Source organism: Scyliorhinus torazame, chromosome 15 (genome assembly GCF_047496885.1).
Source record: "Scyliorhinus torazame isolate Kashiwa2021f chromosome 15, sScyTor2.1, whole genome shotgun sequence".
NCBI classification, from domain to species: domain Eukaryota; kingdom Metazoa; phylum Chordata; class Chondrichthyes; order Carcharhiniformes; family Scyliorhinidae; genus Scyliorhinus; species Scyliorhinus torazame.
Genome location: NC_092721.1, coordinates 206,451,256 through 206,457,476, shown reverse-complemented (window position 1 = coordinate 206,457,476; position 6,221 = coordinate 206,451,256). Strand labels below are relative to the sequence as shown.

The following is a 6,221-nucleotide window of genomic DNA, read 5'->3' as shown; positions in this document are numbered from 1 at the left end:
CAATTATTCAGGATAGAATTCGAAGCCACATGGAGAAATGTGGGTTCATTAGGAAAAACCAGCAGGGGGAGCAGCAAACATAACACTGCCTGTTATGGACGTCTGGTCAGCTCTCAACAGTGGCCACGAGACTGATCCAGGACCCCAACGTTTTTAAGTTTTATGTTGGAGCAGAAAGATAGTCAGATATTATCACCAGGAGTGATAATATAAGAAAGAGGGCTTGGTTATTTTATAAACAAACTATTAAAATAAAAGAAAATAGGGCAGCACGGTGGCACAGTGGTAGCACTGCTGCCTCATGGCGCCGAGGTCCCATGTTCGATCCCGGCTCTGAGTCACTGTCAGTGTGGAGTTTGCACATTCTCCCCGTGTTTGCGTGGGTTTCACCCCCACAACCCAAAGATGTGTAGGGTAGGTGGATTGGCCATGTTAAAATGCCCCTTAATTGGAAAAAAGAATTGGGTACTCCAAATTTAAAAAAAAAAAGAAAATAAAACATTTAAACTTCAACTGACAATAGTAGATTACATGCAGTTTCTTACCCTTAACACTAGTTCCCATTAAACACCACTGTAACAGAACATGCAGCTCTCGTGTCACTTTCACAGGTAGCCAAAGGCAATGCTTGCATTTCCAAAGCAATTTTTCTTCCTGTTTGGACAGTCGTTCTGAACCCCCTTTCCAAAGCTTTCATGACCTTCTTGGTTGATTTCCGAAGCCTTCTGTAACTGTTTAAAACATCATTCCTTCTCTCTCTCTAAGCTCTGCCCAGCCGCTCAAAGGTTCTCTGGGGTTTCCAAGCTTGAACCTATTATCGTTATCTTGGCTGGTATCCCACTCCCATATATACAACAGAGCCATGCTATTGATATGCAACTAATCTCCCATTGATGGACAAAGATGCCATCGGACTCTGTAATGGACTAATGGCTGGTCAGACAGGTGTGTCCCGAAGAACAATGGATCTCGAGTGACTCACCAGTGCTGAACCAGGCCATCCTGTGTATTCCCACTGACGAGTTTAAATCTGAATGGGACAATGTAATTCGGGTGTGGCCGTATATCTCTGACTGCTAGCAGCTTTTCTCTCTTTTCCCCCCCCCCTTCAGCCTGTTTAACCCCTAAATTGCCTGCTACGTTGGAATCTCATTTCTGGACCCAATTTCCTAATACCTCTCTTCCTAGAGGAAAAAATGAACCATCAATTATAACAGATGGCTTAATTGTCTCAACGGTTTCTTAAGGGAGCGTCGGCTGCAGGCTGAGTTTGGGGTACTATCAAAGAACAAAGAAAAGTACAGCACAGGAACAGGCCCTTCGGCCCTCCAAGCCTGCGCCGACCATGCTGCCCATCAAAACTAAAATCTTCCACACTTCCTGGGTCCGTATACCTCTATTCCACCAGGTTAGATGGATGGGCCATGCTAAATTGCCCTTAGTGTTGGGTGGGGTTACAGGGATAGGGTGGAGGTGTGGGCTTGGGTAGGGTGCTCTTTCAAAGAGCCGGTGCAGACTCGATGGGCCGAATGGCCTCCTTCTGCACTGTAAATTCTATGATTCTATTCCCATCCTATTCATGTATTTGTCAAGATGCCCCTTAAATGTCCCTATCGTCCCTGCTTCCACCACCACCTCCGGCAGCGAGGTCCAGGCACCCACTACCCTCTGTATAAAAAAAAATGCCTCAACATCTCCTCTAAATCTTGCCTCTCGCACCGTAAACCTATGCCCCCTAGTAATTGACCCCTCTACCCTGGGAAAAAGCCTCTGACTATCCACTCTGTCTATGCCCCTCATAATTTTGTAGACCTCTATCAGGTCACCCCTCAATCTCCGTCGTTCCAGTGAGAACAAACCAAGTTTATTCAACCGCTCCTCATAGCTAATGCCCTCCATACCAGACAACATCCTGGTAAATCTCTTCTGCACCCTCTCTAAAGCCTCCACATATTTCTGGGAGTGTGGCGACCAGAATTGAACACTATACTCCAAGTGTGGCCTAACTAAGGTTCTATACAGTTGCAACATGACTCGCCAATTCTTATACTCAATGCCCCGACCAATGAAGGCAAGCATGCCGTATAACTTCTTGATTACCTTCTCCACCTGTGTTGCCCCTTTCAGTGAATTGTGGACCTGTGCACCTAGATCTCTCCGACTTTCAATACTCTTGAGGGTTCTACCCTGTTCACGGGCAAGGCAGTGGAGCAGCTTAGAAAGGCGAGGGGGGCGCTGTTGAATATGGGGAGAAGGCCAGCAGAATGCTGGCACAGCAGTTGAGGAAGAGGGAAGCGTCCAGGGGAATTGATAAGGTGGTCGACAGGGATTGGAACCTGATCGGGGATTTGGCTGGGCTAAATAGGGCATTCAGGGATTTCTATAGTGGACTTTACCGCTCGGAGCCCCCCACGGGGCCCGAGGGGATGAAATGATTTCTGGATGGGCTGACTTTCTCAAGGGTGGGCAGGGAGCAGGAGGGTGAGTTGGGGGCTCCGATTAGAGCCAAAGAAATATCTGAGGGCTTGAAGGCAATGCAGTCGGGCAAAGCTCCGGGGCCAGATGGGTTCCTGGCAGAATTTTACAAGAAATTTTCGGGGATATTAGGGCCGTTGCTGGTCAAGGTTTTTAACGAGGCGAGGGATAGAGGGGAGCTGCCCCCGACGATGTCACAGACCACCATTTCGTTAATATTGAAGCGGGACAAAAACCCGGAGCTATGTGGGTCCTACAGGCCGATCTCGCTGCTCAATGTGGACGCCAAGCTGCTGGCCAAAGTGTTGGCCTCCAGGATTGAAGATTGTGTGCCGGAGGTGATTATGGAGGATCAAACCGGATTTGTCAAGGGTAGGCAGTTGGTGGCCAATATTAGAAGGTTGCTTAACGTGATTATGATGCCCCTGGAGGGAAGGGAAGTAGAGGTAGTTGTGGCCCTGGATGCAGAGGTGTTTGACTGGGTAGAGTGGGACTATCTATGGGAGGTGTTGGGACGGTTTGGGTTTGGTAGGGGCTTTATCGACTGGGTCAGGCTGCTGTACTAGGCCCCGGATGCTAGTGTAAGGATGAACAAGACGACCTCGGACTATTTTAGGCTGTACCAGGAGACAAGACAGGGATGTCCCCTCTCCCCACTGCTGTTTCTGCTAGCCATAGAGCCGCGGGCAATTGCTCTGAGAGCTTCTAGGGGCTGGAAAGGGCTAGTTCGGGGGGTGGAGCATAGGGTATCGCTGTATGTGGATGATTCACTTCTATATGTAGCAGATCCAGGGGCAGGGATGAGGGAGATTGATGATGATTCTGGGGGAATTTGGCCGGTTTTTGGGATACAAACTGAATATGACTAAGAGTGAGATGTTTGTAGTCCAGGCAAGAGGCCAGGAGGGTCGGCTGGGGGAGCTACCGTTCAGGTTAGTGAGGGACACAAGGTATCTGGGGATACAAGTGGCGCGCAATTGGGGCTGGTTACACAAGTTGAACTTGTCCCGGCTGGTTGAGCAGATGAGGGGCGAGTTTCGGAGATGGGATGCGCTCCCGCTATCACTGGCGGGGAGGGTGCAGACGGTTAAGATGACGATATTGCCGAGATTTGTATTTGTGTTCCAATGCCTCCCGATTTTCATACTGTGGGCTTTTTTAAAGAGGATCAACAAAATCATTTTGGGCTTTGTTTGGGCAGGTAAGTGAAGATGATGCTCGAGAGGAATTGGGCGGAGGGGGAGCTTGCCCTGCCAAATTTTAGTAATTATTACTGGGCGGCCAGTATTGCTATGGTAAGGAAGTGGGTGGTGGGGGCGGAGGCGGCTTGGGAGTGGATGGAAGCAGCCTCATGCAGGGGCACTAGCTTGGGGGCACTGATAACGGCACCATTGCCATTCCCGCCGGCAAGATATTCCACCAGTCCCATTGTGGTGGCGGCCATGGGGATCTAGGGTCAGTGGAGGAGATTTGTTGGTGCAGTGATGGCATTGGTTTGGTCCCCAATATGCAACAATCATCGGTTCACTCTGGGGAGCTTAGATGGGGGATTTCGGGTATGGCAAAGGGCGGGAATTGAGAAGATGGGGGACCTGTTTCTGGAAGGGAGCTTTCCTAGCTTAAGGGCGCTGGAGAAGTTCGGGCTGGCAGCAGGGAATGATTTCAGGTATCTACAGGTGCGGGACTTTCTGCGCAGGCAGGTAACATCCTTCCCACTCCTGCCACTAAGAGAGATTCAAGATCGGGTAGTGTCTAGGGGATGGGTGGGGGGAGGGGAGCATCTCGGACACCTACAAAGAATTAATGGGGACGGTGGAGATGCCTACAGAGGAGCTGAAGCGTAAGTGGGAGGAGAGATGAAGGATGGCCTATGGGCAGAGGCGCTGAGCAGGGTCAAAGCGACCGCTACATGCGCAAGGCTCAGCTTGATCCAATTTAAGGTGGTGCACATGACTGGCCCAGATGAGTAGATTTTTTGGGGTTGAAGACAAATGTGTCAGGTGTGCGGGTGGACCAGCGAACCATGTCCACATATTCTGGGCATGCCCAAAACTTAGGGGATATTGGCGGAAGTTCGCGGATGTCATGTCCAGGGTATTGAAGACAAGGGTGGAAATGAGTCCCGGGGTAGCGATCTTTGGGGTGTTGGAGGACCCGGGTGTTCAGGAGGAGAGAGAGGCAGATGTTCTGGCCTTTTCCTCCTTGGTAGCCCGGCGACGAATATTACTGGCTTGGAGGGATTCTAGGCCTCCAAAGTCAGAGGCCTGGTTAACCGACATGGCGAGCTTCCTCGGCCTGGAAAAGATCAAGTTCACCTTGACAGGGTCGGTGTCAGGGTTCGCCTGGAGGTGGCAACCATTCATTGACTTCTTTGCGGAGAATTAATCGTCAGCTGGGGGGGGGGGGGGGGGTAGGGTAGTATAGAATAGGGGGTTAAATGGGCGGGCCTTGGAGGGACTGATGTCGGCGGTTGCTTTTTGATTACTGTTTTTTTATTTTTTATTTTTTTTGTACTGTGGTTATGCCAAAAATACCTCATTAAAAATTGTTTGATTTAAAAAAAAATGTTCTCACCCTTTTCAATTTTAAACATTTTTTAGGATTACACACAGGTTACATTCGATACGGTACACATTTTTTTCATTTTCAAACAAGCAAACTTCACATGAATATAGTCCATTATAGTCTTTTCCCGTGATAGGGTTTCAGCAGTCACACTTTCTTTTAGACACTTTGCGTTAATTCTGTCCAAGTAGTCCTGGTATTATCAGTCCTAAACGTGCTGATCCGATATAGCAGGTGGAGGTAGGAACACCCGAAGGGGCGGGCGGTCGGAGGGCAGGCCAATCCCAGGGACTAGCTGCCGTCCAGATGGGTTTCAGACTTCTGGAACGGACAGTCCAATCAATTGTGGAGATGCAGTCACAGAGCCAGGACTACATGAGGGGATGTCGGCGAGCATCCAGCACATGCAGGGGCAGGAGGTGGTGCCGACAATGCGTTCCGCCCAGGCCAACATCGCACGGGTGGCGTCCACGGTGGAGGCCTTGGGGGTGAGGGTTTCTGCCATGGATCAGCATGTCAAAGGCCTGAGGCACTCTGTGCGGGAGTGGCCAAGCCCAGGAAGGCTGCATACTCACAGGCAGCCATGTGCCAGGGTCACTTGGACATTGCAGCGGAGCTCCTCAGCGTGGCCCAGTCACCGGGCCATGGCTGAGAGTATCAGTGGTATTGCCCAGGCGCTGGCCGACGTGGCAGACACAGATGAGCTGCTCCATGACCGCGAGCATGCAGACCTGGTTGGGCACCCCGAGGTGGGAGGAGGTGATGGAGACCGTGCTGGTGATTCCCGCACGGAAGGTGCCGGAACACCACAGTACCTCGGAGACCTCTCCCCAGCTGCCCCTGGCGCATCTGGTGGGCAGATCAACAGACACAGATACTTACATGGTTACACACACTTTTTCAGTCACACACGCATACTCATACACAGTCTCACACACGTACACAGTTACACCTAATCATGTTCTCGCAGACACACACTCTTACATAAAAACTCTCACCGCCTCACACTCATCGCACACAGGCTCTCACGCATGCATTCCCACAGTCACATTCTTGCGCACCTATTTTTTAAACGCATTTTATTCAAACTTGTATCAAAGTAGGTTATAGCAAATAAACATCCCGGGAAACATTCTTCCCAACAATCAACTATACAGTTTGTACAGATTTTTCTCCTTTTC

At 50.2% G+C, this 6,221-nt stretch overlaps 1 protein-coding gene across 1 annotated transcript in view; it reads right to left on the bottom strand.

Annotated features, from left to right (window-relative positions):
- Positions 1–6,221, bottom strand: part of LOC140392155 (rho-related GTP-binding protein RhoG-like) — a 245,591-nt gene that overhangs the window by 219,146 nt on the left and 20,224 nt on the right. The gene's annotated exons all lie outside the window — the stretch shown is intronic.